The 24300-nt window shown below is 40.2% G+C and overlaps 1 protein-coding gene across 2 annotated transcripts in view; it reads left to right on the top strand.

Moving 5' to 3' along the window:
- Positions 1-24300, top strand: part of LOC122809761 (histo-blood group ABO system transferase-like) — a 1808094-nt gene that overhangs the window by 1333890 nt on the left and 449904 nt on the right. The window lies entirely within an intron of this gene.

Here is a 24300-nt window from a genome sequence, read left to right as displayed (position 1 = left end):
AAAGAAGATGAAATATGTCAGAAGAGGTCTGATAATAGGATGCGAGTGGGCACTATAATATTTATTGGAAGGATAAAGTATTATTTCACATTACTAAAGAAAAAGCAAAGTTAGTGACACCAAGACTGTCCTGCTGAAAATTTACTCTGTAGCTTTCAGAAGAGCTTTGAGAAAATCATAGGGCTGTTAACACTTTGAGATATGATAGTTGACTTCTGGCCATATGAAGGTCATAAGTATTTCATTTTTCATATTTAAATGAAATAATAAATGGAAGTGATATTTTTCATGTATTGCTACAGTATAAATGACAACATGATTTGTTTTCATATCTCATACATTTCCAGCCCCATTGTTTTCATTTTTCTTATCTTGTTCTTTCAAAGTTATAATGTGTTTTGCATTTCATCTTGACAATTACCAGCATCTCTGAAGTTGCATGGTAAATGTATGTGAAAGCTCAGAGCCTTGGATCAAAATTTTGAGCTGTCTTCACTGTAATTAATAGTGTAGAAGAAAGAAAAACAAGAAGATACAGACTGGGACATTTTTACATTTGGTAGGGGAGAAAGCTCTAAAGGTATTTAACACATTTAGCCGCAAAGAAGAGGAAAAAGACAGCCCAGCCCTGTGATGCAGAGTGGTGAAGCCCTGATTGTGATCTAGAAGATGTGTTCATGTTGCAGCAGAAGTGCTGGTCTCACCCTTCTAGCTGAGACCTGGAGGATGGATGTAAACATCTGTTGTCTGCTAACCCTAAAGTGTGGGTGGATTGCAGGTTTGGGTTACCACTTGGGTGATATATCACAGGTATAGGCCTACCAAGGATACACTGCAGAGCAGTAGTGGGCTACAGATATCAAGAAATATGTGGCAGCATGAACAACTTCTAAAGTGGGAGATGATTTGTGGAACTCAGCAGAGATCCTGTGGGGTTTCTTTAATGGGGGTTGAAAAAGGTTACTCCACTGAGCCTGAAAATGGCTCCCTCATTACTGCCCATCTCTGACCAGAGGAGGAATGGGAGATGATTGGGCTCCCCATGTGTGTAGCCCTCACCCCTAGTGGAATGAATCTGTTGATTTGAGTGTAGGTAGAGGAGCCATTTTGGCAAGTCATGTAGAGGTAGGGGATTTAAGGAGGGTATTAAGTGGATGAAAATAAGTGGGCAGTAATGCAAGTAATGTTTTAAGGATATTGTGCACCAAAGTGGGAAATATTTAATTAGTAAGACAGTTCTCCTTTATCAGGAATCACGTGGCTCAGAAAACTATAAAGGCATATTTGACTATCCAGTGTTGGCTAAGACCACTGTCTGTGGCATTAAAATGACTAATTATGAGGCATATTATTGAGACAGTTATAAATGTCCCTTAATAAAGCAATGAATATGCACAACATAAGATTACAGGTATATAGTTAAAAGAGCTTAATGAGAAAATGGAAGGGTGCAAAATTATGAAAAATATCGAGTAAACAATAAAGAGAGAAACACATGTGCATAAAATGAGATTGTAGAAAACTACAAGGTATCCAATATGTTGTCAAGAAACAGCTGCCCATTTTTGTTTACTAGGTTTGGATATAAGTGGAAAAATATAAAGCATATTATCAAATTTGCAGGCTGTATTGTATGAGAATCACTTTGTAAAGGTATGAAAAAGTTGAAATAAGTCTGTTTTACATTTGAATGTTAAATTTACAGAGGAAAGAATATTGGATGTCTATATGTTGCAGTAGTGCATAAACAGGGTACAGAACAAGGAGCAAAACCACAGAGTACCCGTTGATCAGAAAATGTTGCAGTTTTAGGGAAAATTATTACTCCAAAGAAAGACACAGGAGCAGAATGTAATATCTTATCAAAGTCTTCATTTAAGTCTTTGGAGTAGGTGGGCAGTGTTTTGTAAATCTGTATGCTCTCTTGCTGTCTGCAGATGCAGACTAGGACAAGGTCAAGTCTATGTTTTAAAGTGTGCTTACTTGAGTCTATACAAGAAATGAAAGAATATGTTTTGATTTTTTTTTAGAAAATACAGTAAATCAGCAAAATATATTATGGAATGTGAGAAGTCTGACATAGTGAAGAGATTTCACAGTAGGCAGGTGCAGAGTTAATTTGTACAGTTATGCTGTCTCTGAAAGTTTCTACTGGGTAGCTGTGGAATGTTCCTCTTGGTGCTAATTAAATTACATTAATAAGTACTGTATTGAGATATCCTTCCTTAGATCTTTGTTACAGTATTGAAATAGAATGGCATTATCATGTCCAGGTATTTTCATGTCCAGCCAGGGTACCAAAGCTAAAATAGCCTTCTCTATGACTATACATTCCAACATATGACCTAAGGACATAAGTGGAGGTATAGGTTCATAGGTAGGTACTAGGCTATCTGCCCAAGGGCATTTTTAAGCCTAGTCAGAGTGTGTCAGCTTTTGCCGCCCCATTGATTAATTAACTGAACCTCTGTCAAGCAGAGCCAATGAAGTGATCCCAGGGGTGTATTTTCTGTTACCCATCCACTGGTCAGGGCATCTCTTGAAGAGTGTTAGTGAGGGGCTCTGCCTAATGTAGTTAGGAATTTTGTTCCAAAGCATGGGGAGTCTTTGTGACAGGAATCGATCCCTCCAGCATGTTCTATTTATTGTTGTGGTGAGGTTTAGCTCACTAGAGTGCGTGGCTCAGTGACTTGGATTTCTTTAGGTGGAGCATGTCCATCAATTCTGAGCTGGACATGGCTTTGTAAGTCAGGCAGAGATCACCTCTGAGTAAGCGATATGCCACTGAGTACAGCCGGAGTTTTTTCAGTCTGGCTGCATAGGACATATGTTTGAGACCAGTAATCCTCTTGGTGAGGTGCTTTTGTGGTCTTTCCAGCTTTTGGAATTGTCTTGTGAGGTACATCCCAAATGGGGCATTGTACTCTATGATGGGTCTGATGAGTGATGAGTAGAAGGGCACTATAACCTCTTTATTTCTAGATGCGAACCCCTTAGTAATTAGATGGGCCACATAGAAGGATTTCCTAACTACTTTGGCAATATGATTGTCAAAGGAGAGATTACTATCTACCTGGGTCCCCAGATCTCTTATTACCTCTTCTGTATTAAGAGCTGCCGCCTATGTGGTAATTTGTGGGTGTTTTGTTTTTCCCAAACGGGATGACTATGCATTTTTTGCCATTTAGCTTGAGGCCATGACTTTGACACCAGGTGTCTGTCTCAGTAAGGCCTTTTTGAAGGATATCCGCGTCAGCCAGAGAGTCAATTATGGCTCCCAGTTTGCAGTCATCGATGAACTTGATTAGCCATAGTCCTCCTGTGTTTGCCTGTACTTCTGCGAAATATATGCTGAACAGTAGGGGTCCCAGAACCGAGCCTTGTGGGACACCACTTTGGTTTAGAGACGGACCTGGAGCCCGCTATTCTTACCGTGTGAGTTCTGTCTGTAAGTCAGTTGGCAACCCATCTTGTGATGTAGGGCGTTTATGTTCAGGCGGGTGAATTTTTCTATAATACCCAAGTGAGGAATGGTGTTAAATGCCTTGGCGAGATCAAGGTAGGCTGTGTGAACCACCTTTCCCTCGTCTATGGCCTTGGTGACTGTCTTGAAGAAGTCAACCAGGTTTAGTAGGCATGATCTGCCCTTAACAAAGTCGAACTGGGTCTGGTCAAGTGTTTGAAGGTTCCCAATGTCTTTGTTAATGAGTTCCATGATGATGCACTCCATAGCCTTGCAGACCAGGCTAGTCAGGCTTATGGGGCGACAGTTACCAGGGTCATTTATGGCCCCTCCTTTGTGGAGCGGAATAACCATTGCTGTGCACCATTCTATGGGCACATAGCCTGTGGAGAGGCTGAGATTGAACAGTGTGTTTAGGTGGGGAGTTAGTTCGTTCTGTAGTTCATGCAAGACGCAGCCTGGGACACCATCTGGCCCCATTGATGTTGTGTTTTTGGCTTTTGAAAGGGCTGTTTTCACCTGTGATTTCTGGGACACTACACTTTTCTGGTATTGTTGTAGGCCCTTTTGAAGGTGAGAGGGAGGTGAAGTTTGCATTGAATCTATCTTACAGGATGTTGGCAATATCAGTAGGTTCAGTATATTTTGTGCAATTTTGCACTAGCTCAGAGCATATCTGTGAGTTGCCACTTAGATTCTTGACATAGCTAAAGAAGGCTTTGTGGTTATCTTTCGAATCCTTGGCTATTTTTCTTTCAAAGTTAGCCTTGGATGATTTTATGAGGGACCTTATTTTCTTACTGATACTGATCAGGGATGTCTTTCCTTCTTGGGATCTGCTTTTTTTCTGAACTAGTTTCCTCCTCCTGTTGTATAACCTGTTTATGGCAGGGGTCCACCAGACAGGTTTCCTTCTCTTAGGGGAGTGAGTCTTGGTCTTGCTAGGGATGGCACGATCCATGCATCCTTGTTGGTGTTCATAGAGTGCAATTGTAAGGATTCTGCATCTTTGGTAGTGTTATCCTTTAGCGTGGGGGCTTTGAAACTTACCACCTCTGCCTTAAGTAAAGTGAAGTTTGCTTTAGAAAAGTTTTTCACTGTGGTTTCCTTGGTTGGGGGTGGTGGTGGGGTGTGGACATCCAGGGTGATTAGTTTATGGTCTGATCTAACCAGTGACGGGTTGACCTCCTGTACGGAACACCTGTTGCCCATGTTGGTGATGACCAGGTCCAATATGTTGTGGCCTCTGGTAGGGGAGTTTACCAGCTGATCCAGGGCATTTGAGTTGATAAATTCCAGGAAGCACTGAGCCTGGGAGTTTGTACTAAAGTAGTTTTCCCAGTTAATGGTAGGGTAATTGAAATCGCTCAATATCAGGGTGTTCGGTAGGACCTTCATGTTTTCCAGTGTCTCCAGAAAGGCGGAGTGGTGGTCCTGGGTCATGAAGGGTGATCTGTAGCAGGCCACAATTTGCATTGCAGATTTGCCCGATGTTAGTTGCACATGGATGATCTCAGAGGTATCATGCTGTGCCACTAACCTGGAGGTGTGAGTATCCTTGATGAATATGGATACACCCCCTCCTTTTGTGTTTTGATCTGTGTCCTGTAGCCGAAATGTGTGGTATGAGTTGTAGCCCAGTAGTGCTGGAGTGCTCTCTGGAGCCTTGAATCAGGTTTCAGTTACTGCACAGATGTCGACGTTCTCCATACTTAGGAGTGCTTTGAGCGCATGCATTTTGAGTTTTAAACTCCTGGCGTTGAGTAGCATAACCCTCATTTTTTTACTTGTGCTGTTTACAGTGGTGGGTTTGAATTTTGAGCCTTGCCTAAAAAAGGCACTATGGGGGCAGCAAGAGCCTTGGCCAGTATTCAAAAGCCAAGGGGTAACAGGAGGAAGCCGTCTCTTGCGAAGCAATGTGCCTTGTCGAGCATGTCATCCCAGGCTGACAGACACTGGATCCCCTTTGAATGACACCAGAAGCTTAGCCAATTGTTGAAATTGATCATTTTTTCTTTATACTGAGGTATCATTCTTGGTGAGGGCAGGATGCTACTCAGGGTCAGAGTCATACCCATCTGGGCTACATGATCAGAGAGCTCTTCCATGTCTCTTTTCATGTAGTCCAGGGAGGTACATCTCAGGTCATTCACACCAGCATGAACAATGACAGAGTCATATTTGTACTAGTTTTGGAGTGACCTGAGTGCTTGTGTTATGTGGTGGATTCTGGCTCACGGTAGGCAGCTAACAGTAACTTTCTCCTTGTCTAGCCTAGTGAGTGGGGCATCAGTGTGCCTGACTATTGAGTCACCTATTACTAGTGTGTTAGGTATGTTATTTCGCCTTAAGGGCTGTGATTGTGTGGCACATTGTTTTTGTGTTTTATGTGTTGTCTGGTTTGTGACGGGAGGTGCAGGTTTTGTGGGTGTCTGCTTTGGAGCTCTCTGATGCTTTTGCAGGTTTTTATTTAGAGCCTCCGAGTATGATTTTGTGTATTTTTTGCCAGTGCTGGTTTAGTAGGCCTATGTGAGGCTGGAGGTGTGGTGCAAGTGTTAACCTTCTCCTCATGACTGTCTGTTCCAGTCTTGGGCGGAGAGACCTTAGCCTCCAGTTTGGCTGTATAATTGCATCTCTCGCATATGTTAGCGTTTTGTGGTAGGAGGAGAGGGCTGTCTGTGTACATAAGGCAGTTGTAACATTGCCTCAGGATACCCCGATTCACCAGCTCAACTGGAGAGTACACCTGAAGTTGCCCTTTGGTCATGCCTGAATAGTAGGGTGATCTGCTTAGTCGCTTGGTTGGTGAGGGGTGGATAAAGAGCCTTGCCCTGCTGGGCAGTCAAGTGTCAGGGTATATTAGTGCTTGCTATTAGGTCTGAGCATTTGCTGGACTGTAGGGTGCTTTTTGAGTGCTTAGGTTGAAAGTTAGACTAGTTTCAAGTGAAAAACTGAAGAGGAGACTTAGTGGAGCCGGGAATAATTTAACCCTAGCTAACCGGTGCTGTCCGGCGCACAAAACCGTGCAAACGCTGTTTTTAAACTATTAACCTCTGGGCTGAAATTACTCCTCCAGGGACAGATGGCTGCTCAAAGTTCCCTTCTCTCACAGGTGAACAGAGAAACTTACCTCTATCCAAGTAAGGTATGGGCAGCTCAGAAACTTGTAACACAGCCCTGAATTCAGCACTGACCTGAAAACTGGACTATACTAGCTTAGAAAGGCAGGAAACAAGAATTTTTTTTTTAAAAAAAGATAAGGCAAAAACAGTAAAAAGTACACTTAAAACAGCTTTAAATGACTACAAGCGATCAGAAAAGGCTATCGCACTTCTGTGTGTAGCCTACAACAGTTAAACAATTTATTTAAACAAAAAACTTTTTAAAAGTGCAGGCAGTCAAATAAGTACAATATGTGAAAAAAACAAGCTTTTAAATCACAATAAGTGCTGGAAAAATCAGTGTTTAGGTGGAAAACAGTTAAGTACAGCAAGAAAGTACAGAAAACTGATACTCAATCACTCCAAAGTCACTATTTTAAGCTAGAAGGCTTGTATCAGTTTAAGGCTTTCTAGTGCTTTCCAGTAGGTTAGTTACAGGAAAGATGGGAAACAAGTGCAGATCTGGTCTTTTAAACCAGAAAGTTGAAATAGATGGACAACTTCCCGAATGATCAATAAACTACAATTCCTGGGCCAAGAACTACTCCTCTTGTGGTAGACAGTCTACCTAGTACTTACCACTCCCACTGATAAGCTGGAAGGCTGCACTACAACACAAAGGCTTGGGGGGCTCAGAAGCTTACAAACAGTCTTGGATACAGCAAATCTGTACCTGGACTAGATGGGGATCAAGCCCAAGCACGGGCTTTAAAACCAGAAAGTTGAGAGATGGAAAAACTGCCCAAACGGCCAATAAACTACAATTTCTGGGCCAGAACCACTCCTCTTGTGGTAGATAGGCTACCTAGTGCTTACCACTCCCACTGATAAGCTAGAAGGCTTCCCTCCAACACGGAGAGGCTTGCGGGGCTCAGAAGCTTACCAACAGTCCTGGATACAGCAACTCTGTATCTGGACTAGGCTAGTAAAAGGAAAGGTGGGAAACGGCACAAGTGCGGCTTTTAAACCAGAAAGTTGAAAGAGATGGGAAAAACTGCTCAAATGGCCAGTAGCTACAATTTCTGGGCCAGGAACCACTCCTCTTGTAGTAGATAGGCTACCTAATGCTTACCACTCCCACTGATAAGCTAGAAGGCTTCCCTCCAACACAGAAAGGTTTGGGGGGCTCAGAAGCTTACAAAGGGTCCTGGATACAGCAAATCTGTACGTGGACTAGACTAGTTACAGGAAAGGTTAGGAACAAGTGCAAACACAGGCTTTTAAGCCAGCAAGTTGAAAGAGATGGAAAACTGCCTAAACGGCCAATAAACTACAATTTATGGGCCAAAACCCACTCTTCCTGTGGTAGATAGGCTACCTGATGCTTACCACTCCCACTGATAAACTAGAAGGCTTTCCTCCAACACAGAAAGGCTTTGGGGGGGGGGGGCAGAAACTTACAAAGAGTCCTGGATACAGCAAATCTGTACCTGGACTAGACTAGTAACAGGAAAGGCAGGAAATGAGCACAAACACAGGCTTTTGAATCAGAAGGTTGAAAGAGATGGAAGAGCTTCCCAAACGGTCAATAAACTATAATTTCTGGGCCAGAAACCTCTCCTCCTGTGGTAGATAGGCTACCTAGTGCTTACCTCTCCCACTGATAAGCTAGAAGGCTTCCCTCCAACACAGAAAGGCTTGGGGGTTCAGGAGCTTACAAACAGTCCTGGATACAGCAAGTCTGTATCTGGACTAGACAAGTTACAGGAAAGGCAGGAAGCAAGCTAGAAATTATTTATTTATTTATATTTTACAGAAAACCAGCTAAAACAGCAGTAAATACAATTCAAATGCAGTGCAGGCTAGCACACGTGTATCAATATTACGGCAAATGCAGTTCAATTAAATGCAATTAAATTAACAAATGACTAAAAAACAAGTGCAGAAGGCATTAAATTAGAAGGCTACTAACAAGCAGTAATAAGTGCAGAAATATAATAAGTATGAGAGTAAGATCCTCAGACTATCTTGCAGATAGAGTGAAAGTAGTTTCACATTGATAGGTCTGTTTGTTTGCATGGTTGTTAGTGTTGCTGTTGCCTAAGTGCCCCATTGTGAAACCTTCCCTTTTTTCTTGTACTTATTTATTTATTTCACATTTGTTAACCGGGTTAGTCCAACTGAGTTTATCAAACCCATTTTCAGTGGAGAACCAAGGGGAAAAGCCACAGCAAGCATAAGTAAAGATAAAGTGACAATGTACAAATATTAAATAACAATCACAATACAAAATAATTGTAAGAAGGAAAAGGTTAACTATTTGCATTGGACTGATAGTGAGCAACCCACTTCATGAACCTACTTCATTTAAATCTGATAGATGCCATCTTAGAGAAAGAAGTGTAGTTGCGGTAGGCAGATTCTTTATAATAACCTCCACTCCCTGTACTTGTTTTGTCTTGTGGCTGAACACAACTATAAGAATTGTCATGTTTGTCAGATGTTTGTTCTTAAAACCCTACCTATGTATCTTTTCTAGCTAAATATTAGTTTGGAGACCCAGAGTTTGAAGCACCTCACCCAATTTAAAGTAGCAGAACCCTTGGCGTCTGACATCCCCCTTACTCCAAAAAAGAAATTCTAAAGGCCTTAACTTAAACCATTGTCTGCCAAGTTGGACTTAGACATGCCAGTTGAGGTATTGCAGGAACTGTAGGTACACCAAATCACTTCTGCTACTGTGATCCCCACCAGAGACCAATATGGCATCTGATTTTGCACATCCAATGCAATAGATTATAATGATATGGTTAAGAGGGAACCAAAGCTCATTATTTCTGAGGGACTGGAGGACATGCCTCAAATCCTGGTTAGAGAAGCGGTGCCTAATGCCAGGGATCAGATCTACCATGTTTTTTAAAAGCGGACCACTCCTAAGAAAAGAAACAAAAGACTAAGAATGTTTCTCCATCTCAGACATTTCAAGAAAAGGAATGGATGGGATTTTCACAGGGCCTGTACAAGGCTATTTTGCCTGTCAAATCCTTTCTTTCTACTTCATCTCTTCCTCCCTTCCCCCAGAAGAGACAACATGAATCCTTTTTTGAGGAGGAGGATGAACCTGATTCTGATGAGCACTCATATTCATCTTGGATTCATTCCCCAAGCCAGCTTGCTTCAAATGATGAAGACAAGTATTATCCCCTGACTCTCCTGTTGAAGAAACATCTGTGAGAAGTACAAAAATAATACAGCATTTTGAACCAGAATCTAGGAAAGTTTCTGATGTGCAGAAGAGAGAGAATTTGGAGGTAGGAGCTCCTATGCTTGCACTTGTTTGGCCAGTTTTAGAGGCTTTTCTTGATGCTTTTGCATCCACTTCTTCCTCACCTGACTCCCAGCCACTAGCCTCTAAGAGACCTGACAGGTTTTATAAATTGTCAGAAGATCTAAAATTCCTTTATAAACGTCCTTTGACAGACCCCTTTGTGTTTTGTCTCCATGGACAAGTCTTCCAAGCTGCTTTCTATTTGGACAATACAAAAGATATTACAGACACAGATGAGTTGCTTTGTTCTTTCCAGGTAACCATGTTGGGTAATCCTGTCTCTAAGCAAACAATTGTCAACTGGACTAAAAGATCCATTTCCTTTTATTATTTCTATCATGGCAGTCCTTATTCTTTCTGGTTAAGACCCATTCCAGTAGAGCTGTTTCTTCCTCTGTAGCCTTTTACAAAGGCATTGATTCCAAGGCTCTTTTAGAGGCAGCCACCTTGTCATCTGTGTACACTTACACAAAACACTATAAGGTAGATGCTTTCTCTAGATCTAGAGCTTCTTGTGCTAGATTTATGCTATCTGCATTACTTGATGGCTCCCCTGTTCCTGGTCCATTCTCCCTTATTAACTGATACTATTTGGTGATTCCCAAAGCTTACTGGAATACTGTATCAGTGATCTAAGAAAGGACATAGAACAGTTGTACAAGAACTTAACAGTAGATGTCCTACTGATCACCTTTGCAGTATTACTTCCTGCTAATGTTTATCTTATGAATGGCCGTGGATGATGGGAGAACCATTTCCATGCTCCTCTCCTCTGAGCCGACCCTAATCTTTTGATAGTTCTTTTCCTGTGGTGTCTCTAGGACTCCAGGCTTAGAGAGAGCCTGAGGATCTTAGCCTCGTATGTCTGCTTATGTACCCTTATTCCAGTGGGCTTAGGCCTTATGTCAGTTGAATGGCCATATGGAAGTTCTTTGGCTTTGGTACTGAGGCCCGTCACATTTCCTTGCTGAGATAACCTAATACTGTTGGAATACTGTAACAGTGATCAGGAGGACATCTACTGTTATGGTAAGTTCTTACACGACTGTATTTTATGTAGACAAATGATAAGGATTTCAGATGTTAATGATACATTTTAAGACATTAATGTTTATTTACCAGATTATAATATTTAATAAGAGAAACACCATAGTAAAATATTCCAGTATAATACCATTAGTACATGCGGTGGTGGTGCTGCGGTAGCGTTGCCGCCTCCCAGTAAGACGCCGTCTGGTTCGATTCTCAGCTAGAGCGTCTTCTGGGTGGAGACATGCGTGAATGGGCGTACCTTCATTGAAGGTTGTGCGTCAGGGCTGGTAACTCGGCACGTAAAAGTCAACTACCAATCATTAGCGGACCGGAGTTCCGCTGTGGCAACCCCTAACCGGGAAAAGCCGAAAGACACATAGTACATGTACCCAGTAGAGTACTTGTAGCTGTTGGAGAACAAACAAGAATTGAAGAGAATGGAGAATCTTTGTGATTGTTAAATTTCAGCTGACTGACTAGATTAATGGCATGGTTACAGCTATGAAGAAGACAACCAGAATGTTGACACACTACCAAGACCTATATTGGTATGTAGCACCACATTGTCGAACAAACCAAACCTCACACCACAAGTTCCAGGCCAGATGAATTCAGTCAGTTTAGTACACAGACTGATTTATTAAAATAAAAAAATAACTTCTGCAGTAAAAGTTAACAGCAAAACTTCAAACTTTTATACCATTAAGAGCAAGTAACACTTCTCTGGTGCCTCAGCTGTAAGAAAAGCCTTTTCAGAGTACATCTTTCTGCTGGTAAACATGCACTTAAATACATGCATTTGATCAATTAAATAATCATTCAATTAAGAATTCACTAAAAAAAGCCAACTAAAAAGGTTAACTTTTAATATTCTTTTTAACCTTCTTATGTTAAATGCCTCCAAGAGAATTCCCTATTCAAACCTTTTGGAAACATTGTATCATATTTTAAAGTAAATATTGCGTCCTTCCTTCTTAAATGTTCCTTGATTTTTTTCATCATTACTAAACCTAGTATTTACTTGTGCCAAAACAGTTGTCTGTAACCCCTGTGGATCTTTATTATGGTATTCCTTAAAGTGCATAGCTACAGGACTTTGCTTCTTGATGTCCCTTATGTGCTTTTAATCTTGCAGCAAAACTTCTCTTGCTCTGTCCAATATAAAATAATCCACAAGGACATTTGAAACTATATATAATCTTTTCACTATTGCAAGTGAAGCTGCCTCTTATATCAGTTTCTTGCCATTAATGCTCTCAAAACTATCAACTATGTGTCTGCATACTGTGCAACTGTCACATGGAAAAGTTACATATCTCACTGTATTATTTTCTATATTTTTTGGTCTCTCAAATTTTCCATGTACTAACATGTCCTTAAGACTCCTGCCTCTTCTGTATGAAAAACAAGGCTTAACATTTTTTAGGCAGGATTTTTCTTTCTGTATACAGGACCAGTAATACCTAACAATTTTCTCTAGAATGTTAGAAAATTAGTATACTTAGACAGAAAATATAACTCACTTTCTTTTTCTCTACATTTTTTTCTGCATTATTATGTTCTGTGCTTTACTCACTTTTTTATTCCTTACTTTATTATACCCCAGCCATACCTTCTCTGGCTCATAGCCCCTTTCTATAAACATGTTAGCTGTATTTTGAACTTCCTTCTCACATTCCTTCCTGTCACTGCACAAACATTAAACTCTGATCATTTCCCCATAAGGAATGGAAGAAATTGTGTGTGTGTGTGTGGGCGGGGTGACAACTAGTTCCAAACAACATAAAGTTTAGTTGTCACATTTTTTCTAAATATTTTAGTTTTAAGTGTACCATCTTCTTGCCCTTGTAATATCCAGATAATTTGCTATCTTTTGTTTTTGTAACCCATCAAATTTGATCTCAAACCTGTTCACTTGCAGTTGAACAAACTTTTCCACCTCTCCATAGCCCCCATTGCAAACAAAAATCAAATCATCAATGTAGCTGTAAAAATGAACAGCATGCTTTCTAAAAAAGTCATTCCTATACACATAGATTTTCAGAGACCCATAAATAAATTAGCATATGTGGGGGCAAAAGCTGCCCCCATAGCTGGCCCACACTTCTGATGATACAGAGAGCCATCAAATTTAAATACATTATTTTCCAAACCGAGCAATGTCAGTACTATAATATACTGTGTATTGGGGCTTTTCCCTAGAAAAAAATTCTATAGTTTCTATGCCATCACTGTTTTATACTAGTGTATAGGCTAACTACATCTATCAGTATAAAAACATGTTCTTCTGCCATACGATTTTCTTTACTTTGTCCAGAAAATCAAAACTGTCTTTGATATATGAAGGTATGTATCACCTTTTTAACAAAAATTGATGCAAAAAACATCCTAAATTATGGGTTATATAATTGCAAGCAAATACAGTGGGATGACCTGGAGGGTTAACCTTGCTTTTGTGTATTTTAGGCACACAAAAGAACTTTCACACGCCTCAGGACAGAAAATCAAATAAACACACCACACCAGGAAACTGTAGGAAAAAAGCTTTACTGGTGTATCCAGTACCTCAGCTTACACCTTCAAGGAATATTTACCACACAAACAGCTCAACATTTTATACTAATACATTCATGAAATAATTGAATAATCATATGATTAAATATAATTAATTCTAATTGAATATGAATTGCAATGCCCATTCCCATTAAATATGTAAACATTAAGACATTCCTTTTTAAGTGCCATGCTCTAAAATAACTAAACTAAGTTCTATTTCATAAAATGCATCTAATACTACCCAACTTTTATACCTCTGAATATATGCAGTAATGTATTATAATACTGTTTAAATAATAAATACATTGAAAACTTTGATATTAAAAAGTACAAATTTGAAAAATTACAAAAACAGGACAGAGAAATCATGTACATTTCAACTCTATTAATCTACCCTTACCCAACATTTAAATTTATAGAAAAGAATATAAAACCACAGTCCACCAGGCTAAAAACAAATGCGATTTATTGAGTGTTAGCAATTTCAGGTACAAACCCTTCCTCAGACACCAAACACACAACATAAAACTGAGTTTAAATACGAAAGCTTATAAAATAATAAAAGTAATCATTCAATTAATCAATTAAAGACAAAAGTACTAAAATTTCTGAATGAAAGGCCTACACCTACTTAAAACAGGCTTTAACGGTACCATGCTGTTAATCCCTGGATACCTATTCGCTCTTAGTTCAATTATCCACCTAGTCTCACAATACTCAGCATTACTAGTAATGTCACCCTTTCTCCCTCCCAAATTAACCTGTTGCAATGCCGAAACAGAAGTCCTGGATATCTTTCTATATGTTGGGAAAGTGCGTTATGTTTATCCTTAAGCCTGATGGGTGATAAGTGCCTCAATATTCTATCCTTAAATCTACAGTTTGTCTTCCCCACATAGAAGGAAGAACAATCTACACAAGTAGCTAAGATATACTATATTCTGGGACAGGCAAGTAGCCTGAACTCTCTGGGTATATTCCCTCCATGTAGTGGGGTGAACAAATGTACAAGATCTATTAATATATTTGCAGGCTTTACATCTTTGACATGGAACGTTCCAACCTTATTCTTTTGTCTCTCATCCCTATGGGGTTTATCACAAAGGATCTGCCTCAAAATTGTATTCCTCTTGTATATAAAATGTGTGCTACCCCCCCCCCCACCAGTTCCTTCAGAGAATCATTTGTTTGTAAAATTCTCCAGTTCTTCTAATGATGTCTTGCACCCACCTGATATCACTGCTATAGGTTAACTGTAGAGGCACTTTACTTCTTACACTATTATCATACCATTTACTCCGTTTATTGTACATATTATGCCTATTTGATATGCCTTGATTGGAGAACCAAGGGGCACTCTTGATGCCCCTAGAACCCACATCATTATTCATTACCTCTCTTATCTCCATAGGTTTATATCCCCTGGTTAGCAGCCTATTAATAAAAGTCACTAATTCTTCCTGTAGGACATCCTCATCAGTACATAACCTCGACAGTTGTAAGGACTGCCCTTTGACTATGTTATGAAAAACAAAGGCTGGATGCATACTATCTTTAGCTAAGAGTCCATTTTTTCCAGCAGGCTTTTCTAAACACTTTGATGTTGAACACTCTATGCCCACTTTGCTCTATCTTTATGTCCAAGAAATCAATCTCCTTGTAAGAGAAATTAACTGTAAATCGTAAAAAAATTAGTAGTACCTTCCAGGTATCTGACAAAGTCCAGCAAAGGTTTCATGAGTGCCCGCCCATAAAATAAACACATTGTCTACAAAACGAGTGTAAAAAGCCAATTTCTGTTTCCATTGGTGTGCAGCCTCAAAAATAACCTCTTTCTCCCACTGAGCAAGTACCAGATTGGCGTAAGAGTTCACACAAGGGGTGCCCATAGTGACCCCCCCATTTTTGCCAAAAGTACTGCCCTTCAAAGAGAAAGACATTATATTCCAAGACAAGCTCCAAGAGGCTAATAACCTGCTGTATATCATGCCCATTAAAATGTACACTTTCAAGTAATAACTTCTTAATTGCTCCTAAGCCCTATACATTGGGTATAACCGTGAATAAATCATGTACATCCAATGTCACTAGTAAAAAGTTCTCATCATAAACACAAGTTCCTAAAAACTCATACAAATCTGTCAAAAAAATGGCGCTATCTCTCAAGATCTTAGGTACTTGTCTCGCAATCGATTTCATCCTATATTCAACCCACATGGAGAAGTATTGAAGGGGTGGGTCAAGCAAACATTTATGTATCTTCAGCAGTGCCTTAAAAACAGGTACTTTCGGGTGCTCAACAATAATAAAATTGTATATATCATCTGTGATAATACCCATCTCCTTCAAATCACACATTGCTCCTTTAACATGAGAGATAATATGGTTAATGGTCAGTCCATCAATCTTTACATAGGCAACATTGCTAGTGAGCATAAGTTCTATTTTGTCCATATAGAACACAGTGTCCATTAAGGCAACAGCCCCTCCTTTATCTGCTGGGTGCACTGTTAAATGTTTATTTTCTTGTATTTCCTTAAGGGCTTGTCTTTCTTCATATGACAAATTATAAAAACAGTCACTATGCTTACAGCATTCCTTTTCGTGTATTTGTTGCTCACATGTCCTAATGAACACATCAACTGTTGAATCATAATTAGGTATAAATAAACTAGGTTTACATAAAGCACCATGAGAGAGGATAGCTAGGTCACTATCACCAAAGAGTTTCTTAAGCTGTAAATTTCTACCAAATTGTTCCAATTCAATTATAACCTCAGTAAAGACATGTTTGACTGCTGGTACAAAACTGAGTCCTCGACTGAATAGTCATTTCTGTATGTCAGAAAGCTCAATACTAAAAAAGATTAAAAACCAAACAATCAGTACCTGAAGTCACACAGAGACCTTCCTGCATTTCCTGTCCCTGGTGTGTGATCCTCTTCGCCATCTCCTCCCCTTACTGTTCCAACCTCTTCTCCTTTTTCTTCCTCATAGGTACTGGAAGAGGGTGAAAAAACAGCTGTGAATAAAGTGTTTTAGGTCATGCTCCTAATTCCATCACATTTTTGTCTAAACCTTGGGGCTGCCTTGCTCTCTCCAAAGTATGTGGTGGTTGTTCTCCAGCAACATCATCAATGGAGCTGGCAGATTCATCAATAGTTGCTTCCCTCATCTTACCCGCTGATCCTACAGGAGGTGTGGCATCAGCAGAGATGCTCAATTCCATCGCTGAATGGCTGGTAGCAAAAGGAACCCTGATCCAGTCGTCCAATCGTGGTTGCTCTAATCCGGAATCTGAAGAAACCACTGTTTTCATCTGAGGGTCGGTCAGACCATTTGATGTAGATGGAGTGATAGGCCCTTGACCTGTTCTGTCGATTTCATACCCCCAATACCTTGTATGGTGTTAGTGCTATGTTTCACTGTTGCAGAGTTATTCCTCAGCCAAACAAAAATGTTGCCAAGGCTAAAGTCACTATGATCTCTTCTCAGCTTCCTGGCTTTCACCTGCTGCAGCTTTCTGTCATAAGTGCTAATATCCAATTTCAATACGCAGTGTTCACTCTTAAACTTGGTCTCAGTCTCTTGCTGCATTTTCTCTATGGAGTTTACCAATCTCTTTTCTTCAGGCTGAAAAAAGTCAATCTGCAAACGCATATACTGAGAACTGGCTTGTAAATTAATCTCTTGCCAACGCACCAACAATTCTGGGTACTTATCCCCATAGGTGGGCATACAAATAATCCTCATCCCTCTTGGCACAAGACGAAAACGCAGACAAGCTTTGAGATGCAATCACTGCCATTGCAGCTGTTTTAATTGATAAAGCCCATTCTCTAGAGCAGTATACTGTTCCTTAAACAGTTCATTATCATCCATTTCCTGAGACTCATCAATGCTATGAGTAGCCCCAGAAAAAGATGTTTAGTAACGGATTGTTACCCATATTGGTCATCTTCTTCATCCACTCACAAAAGGACTTAGCCACTGGTGTAACTGGCCGATAATCAACTTCCACATCTTCCATTCCTCTTAAATTAGCCATGTCTACCACACACTTTGGAAAAAACAAAAAAGTACAAAAGCAGACCAGGAGTTGGTAGCAAAGGTCTGTGGTTTAAAAATCAACAGCAGTAGAAAAGAATCTAAGACCACAGTCCACCAGGCTAAAAACAAATGTGATTTATTGAGTGTTAGCGCTTTCAGGTACAAACCCTTCCTCAGACACAAACCACACAACATAAAACTGAGTTTAAATACAAAAGCTTATGCAAATAACATTTAAATGTATGTCAAGATTTAATCGCCTTGGGTGAAGACTAGCAAAATTGATGATACATTTGGTTTCTAACCATGTCGATTTACTTATAAATTCATCCCCTTGGCAGTATCTGGGATTGGCCAACACACTATAAAAAAAGGATGCATCTGAACCATCATGGTACCTGACAAAATGTTCAGCAACAGGGCTCTCCAGCCTGCATCTCCTAATGTCACCTAGATGTTCCATTATTCATTTTTTCACTGCCCTTTTTGTCTGCCCTATATACCATTTCACTGTAGAACATCCACACCCTACTATGTAAATCACCCCCCAAGATTCACAATTATATTGATCTTTGGCCTTGTATATTTTCCCATTGGTGTTAATTCCATCTAGATTCCTGATCTTTTTGCACACTTTACATCCTCCACACGGAAAACATCCTTTCTTTCCCTGTTCTTTGTCCAACTTACTAACAGATAACAGTTCCTTGAGATTCCTGAATCTACTATAGGAAAATGTGACCCTCTCTGGGAAGAGTTTCTTAAGCTTCCCATCGTTAGAAATAGACCAAAACCTATTCACTAAGCCTTTCAAGATTTCTGAAAAAGGTGAATACTTATTGACAAAGAACATTGTCATCCTCTTCTTTGTTCACATCCCAACTTTTCCCCCTATTAACTGAATCTTCACTTCGCATTATACTGTTTGTCAGCCCTAGTCTTTTTCTGACTTTGTTTTCAGCTATATTTAGAAGCCCATATCATAGCCTGCGCTCAAGAGTTTATTCCTAACCCTCTCAAACTCAACCCCTAGTCTTGCCTTATCTGAGGTGTTGTTGGCTATACGTAGGTACTCAGAATACAGTAATGAGAACAAATCAGGAGCGTGCATGATGTCAGCCATAAGAAAATTATTGACAGCAGTAACTCTGGAAAAAGGCTTAAATTCTACTGTGCAGTCCCTGCCCACAAAAAAATCCAAATCTAAATATTGTACAACTTCTCTGCCGGTATTGAATGTGAATTCCAGTCCAAAGTGATTGTCCTGCAACTGCTGCATAAAGTCATGAAATTCCTCCATTTCTCCCTTGCAAACAAAAATAAGATCATCTATGTACCTTTTAAATAGTAAAACTCAGAATTATAAACATAAGCCATCTCAAAATAATTCATGAACAAAATTGCATATACTGGGCATAAGATGCCCCCATCGCAGTCCCGTCCTTCTGCAGGAAATATTTGTTGTCAAAAACAAAGCAGTTGTGGGTTAAGGAAAACTATCAACCGTATGGGAAAATCAATGCATGGACCTTCTCCCAACATGTTTCTCACTGCTTCCAAACCCCAATTATTTTTAATGTTTGTCTATAATAACGTGATATCCACACAGGCCCAATAGTAATCCTGAGACCATTTCATACCTCCTATAGTGTCTGCAAGCTCCTTTCCATTCTTAATGTGTGACATGATTCTATCCAAATAATTTTTAAGCTGAAAATCCGGAAACATGCCCACATTTTGCAAGTAAGCTCCCCTCCCAGACACTTTGGCCCTTCCAGGTGGATTATAAATACTCTTGTGTATCTTAGGTATCACTTTGAATCTGGCATCCATGTATAGTTTTTTAACATCCAGTGAACACAAAAAAACAAGTCTTTCCCCTCTTTCCAAAATTTCCAGCAGGGATATATTGTACTCTTTAACCAGGTTATAGGGCATTACCTTATTACACTGTCACATCCTCCAGCAGGGTCATGACCATATTGTTGTACTGAGTTTTGGTCATAATCACCCAGTTGTCCCCTTGTCTGCCTGTATGAATGTGTATTCATTGCAATTCTGTCTTAGATATTGCAAAGCCTCCCATTGTGTTTTAGTTAAACTGAACTTCTTACTATTCCTTTTAAAACACTGATATTCCATTTCTACCTGTTTGCATAACACAGTCTCGAAAATACAAATATTTTCAGACAATTTTGGGGGCATGAAGGCACAAGCCGAGGTACCGGATACACCAGTAAAGCTTTTTTCCTACAGTTTGCTGGTGTGATGTGTCTATTTGACACAAAAAACTTTGCCAACTCACTGCTTTTATTTAAAAACTTATTTTTATTAAATATGAGTTCCTTTCTTTCCCTTAAATTTTAGTTAAGATGCTAAAAATAAGTTTTTAAATAAAAGCAGTGAGTTGGCAAAGTTTTGTGTGCCTAAAATACATAAAAGCAAGGTTAACCCTCCAGGTTGTCCCATTGTATCTGCTTGCAATTATGTAAGCCATAATTTGGGATGTTTTTTGCATCAATTTTTGTTAAAAAAGGTGATACAATTACCTTCACATATCAAAGACAGTTTTGATTTTCTGGATAAAATAAAGAAAATAGAATTTTTTTTCTGGGGATAAGCCCCAGTACACAGTATATTATAGAACTGACATTGTTCTGTTTGGAAAATAATATATTTAAATTTGATGGCTCTCTGTATCATCAGAAGTGTGGGACAGCTATGGGGGCAGCTTTTTCCCCCACATATGCTAATTTATTTATGGGTCTCTATGAAAATCTATATGTGTATAGGAATGACTTTTTTAGAAAACGTTCATTTTTACAGATACATTGATGATTTGATTTTTGTTTGCAATGGGGGCTATGGAGAGGTGATAAAGTTTGTTCAAAGAACTGCAAGTGAACATGTTCGAGATCAAATTTGATGGGTTACAAAAAGGAAAGAGAGTAAAATTATCTGGATATTACAATAGAAGGGCAAGAAGATGGTAAACTTAAAACTAAAATATTTAGAAAAATGGGACAACCAAGCTGTTGTGTGGAACTAGTTGTCACCCCCACACTATTTCTTCCATTCCTTATGGGGAAATGGTCAGGGTTAAACGGTTTTGCAGTGACAGGAAGGAATGTGAGAAGAAAGTTCAAAATACAGCTAACATGTTTATACAAAAGGGCTATAAACCATAGAAAGTATGGTTGGGGTATAATAAAGTAATGACCAAAAAAGTGAATAAAGCACAGAACATAATGCAAAAAAAAAGAATGTAGAGGAAAAAGAAAGTGAGTTATATTTTCTAAGTATACTAATTTTTCTAACATTTTAGAGAAAATAGTTGGGTATTACTGGATGTTCTTCGTGTTTCACTGTTGCAGTCATCACATTTGGGTTATCTGAATACCAGAGTCTTTGGATTTCTGCATCAGATGCTGTCACTTCTTCCACGACGTCAGGTCGTCAGGGGTATAAAACATGCAGCCAATGCCATTACATCAGTCTTTCTTGCCGTGCGGTGCCCGAAGCAGAAGCAGTTCGCAAGTGCCGGTCAGCAGACTCCTGAAATTTTCATTTTCGAATTTCAGACCTGAAGTCTTTAAAAAGATAAGTACCCCATTGGGGATCCTTTTTTCTTGTTCTAACCGATGTCAGAAAAAAATTAACAATAGTCTTACCTGTGGAAAGCAAATACCTCATAGAGATTTTCATTCTTACTGCGTCACCTGTTTAGGCCCAGACCACGACGTCCCTCGCTGTCAGTTTTGTGCCTTGTTCAATGCCCGAACTATTCGTCATTGGGCTTTTTTTGTAGCTAAATACTTAAGTTCTCGATCTCCGTACTGCAAAATGGCTTCGGTAAGCCATCCGACTACCGATCTTCTGAAAAAACAGAAGGATAAAGACAGAGACAGACTGCATAGATCCAAAACTGCCGGCGATGCTTTCGTTAAGCTAGTCACCAGTCCGCCGGTACTCAATGAGGCGCTTTCGCAGCCCCTGATACCCACTACTACAGATTCGCAGGCCTCTACTGAGACCCATTCGGAGTCTGGTATACCACGACATGCTTTGATTATGGAACCTGCGGATGTCTCTACCTTGGATGAGTCCGGAGCCGCTGTACAGGCACCTGCTTCTGAGGGTGTATTCAGGCCTACCGATTTTCATATTAAACCGACGACTTCGTTTCAAGCTAAGAATACCAAATTCCTCAGGCCTAAACCTCGCACTGCGCCTAGAAAACCGACCAAAGCTCATTCTCAGGCCCATATGCCTCAAAAACAAATGATTAGAATGGCTGAAGACCTTATTACCTTAATTAGGGGAAGCCAGCCGTCCCCCTCTAAGAAACCTAGAACTGATTTTCTTTCTGATTTTTCTGATCAGGAATCTGATATCTCTGTTCCTTCTGACTACCAGGATTTACCCTTATCTACATATGAGGATTCTGATGCAGAGGATTCCATTCCCTCTGCTTCCCCTCCAGAAGAATTTTCTTTTGGTGAAACCTTGCATACCCTTAGGGAGCATTTCTACTGGGAAAGTCAGGACTATTCTGAGTCCAAAAAGAGACTTAGGGAATTTACTCCTGCCTCACCACAGGCCTCTAGCTATCCTTCCTGTTCTGGAGATTGTAGATGATGTTTTCTTGGAATCCAGCATACCCCAGACACTTTGCTTCCAGCTCGCAGGAAACCTGATAGGTACTACAGAGTACCTGACTCTCACAAATTCCTCTTCAAGAATCCTACTGCAGATCCAGAGACCATTTCCCAAGGACCAAAAGGCATTAAGGGTACTACTGCCAAAAATCCTACCCCTTCTGATAGGGACTCTAGAGCTTTAGACAGATGGGGTAAGAAGGTATACACTTCTGCTACTTTGGCCATTAGGGCTTTAAATTGCCAGTTTCATATGTTAAAGTATCAGCAGCATGTTATGGGACTACTTAAACAGAAAATGATGTTGATTCCTGACTGCTGAACACAAAGATTTACAAGAGTTAATGCATTCTGCTGACCAAGTTGGTAAACATACTTTGCAATGTGGTTTTGATGCTTTAGAAGCATCTTGCAGGGCTGCTTTCACTGGGTCTGTACTTAGAAGGCATGCTTGGCTTAAGAAACAAAACTTGCCAGATCATGTTAAAGCTAAATTACTGAATGCTCCCTTAAACCAAGAGCACCTTTTTGGCAACAAAGCAGAAGAAGTCCTCAAAAGGATGGAGGAAAAAGCGAAATCTATGCAAACTGTTGTAGATTTCTTACAAGTACAGCCACCTAGATTCAGTAGGCATTGGCCTTCAAAGAACTGGTCCTTGTCAGTCCCTTCCAGGCCTTCTCAGTCCAAACCCAGGAGCAGCAGACCACCAAGAATTCAGTCTCAGGTTATGCACAGATCTAAGCAGTGGGGGGGCTCCCACTTCCAAAGCAGGGAGTATTAAGCCACCCCCCAATGGAAAAATGGCACAATGACTTATCCTTAACTCTTCCAAGCCTTGCTCAACTACTTGCTCCCTTAGGAGGAAAGCTCGCCCTGCATGCAAAAAACTGGGAACTCCTTACCTAAGACAAATGGGTTTTAAACATAGTTTCCCTAGGATACAGATTCAACTTCCACTCACTCCCAACCACAAGTGGATGGCCAGACCTCACTCCAAATCAGTGGGCGGAGGCCCAGAAACAAGTGTTCTCTCTCCTCAGTATCAGGGCTATTCAACCTGCCCCAGCAGAACAAAGGGGACAAGGATTTTATTCAAGACTGTTCCTGGTTCCCAGAAAAGAAAACTCCTGGCATCCTATCCTGGACCTGTCTATTCTTAACACCTTTCTGGTGGTTCCAAAATTCAAAATGCTAACTCTTCAACAGCTTCTTCCTATGCTAGCCAAGGATGCCTGGCTGACAACCCTAGACTTAAAAGAAGCTTATCTGCACATCCCAATAAGGCAATCCTGCAGAAATTACCTATGTTTCAGGGCAGGCTCCATGCACTATCAGTTCTCTGCACTTCCCTTTGGCTTATCTACTGCACCCAGAGTATTCACAAAGTGCCTAGCTCCAGTCATTGCATTTTGCAGGCAGAGAAATATCCAGATTTACCCATACTTGGATGATTGCCTGATTCAGGCAGAGAATCAGGACTTACTATTACAACACCTGGATTTTGTAAAGAGACTTCTGACCTTTCTGGGGTACGCCATCAATGAGAAGAAATCACACCTGTTACCCTGCCAACAGATTGTATTCCTGGGAGCAAGCTTGAACACAGCTTCCCAGATGGCATTCCTCACTCCGGAGAAACAAGTATATTTGACAACCTACTGGCCACAAAAACCCAGCCTCTTGCATTCTGTTAATTCCATATGCAAGACTGCATATGAGGAAACTTCAATGGCATCTAAAAAGTCTATGGTGTCAACATTCTCAGGACCTGGAAACAATGATTACTATCATTCCTTGTCTAAGGGAAGTTCCTTTGGTGGGCAGAGGCCTGCTACCACAACAAGGGACTCCCTTTCACTCTACCCCCTGCCGCCCAAACCCTAACAACAGATGCATCCGAGTATGCATGGGGGCTCACATGGTAGGGTAGTGCATTCAGGCAAATGTAACCCAAAACAGAAGCACCTGCATATCAATCAAAAAGAAATGTTAGCTGTACAGAATGCTCTGACAGCCTTTAAAGACCTTATTCTTCCAGGACAACTTTTGGTAAAGGCAGACAACACCACAGTTATGTGGTACATAAAGAAGCAGGGGGGAGCCCATTCCTA

Source organism: Protopterus annectens, chromosome 8.part0, assembly GCF_019279795.1.
Source record: "Protopterus annectens isolate FY-2018-M chromosome 8.part0, PAN1.0, whole genome shotgun sequence".
Classification (NCBI taxonomy): Eukaryota; Metazoa; Chordata; order Ceratodontiformes; family Protopteridae; genus Protopterus; species Protopterus annectens.
The sequence above is the reverse complement of the archived record's forward strand: the minus strand, read 5'-3'. Positions and strand labels throughout refer to the sequence as shown.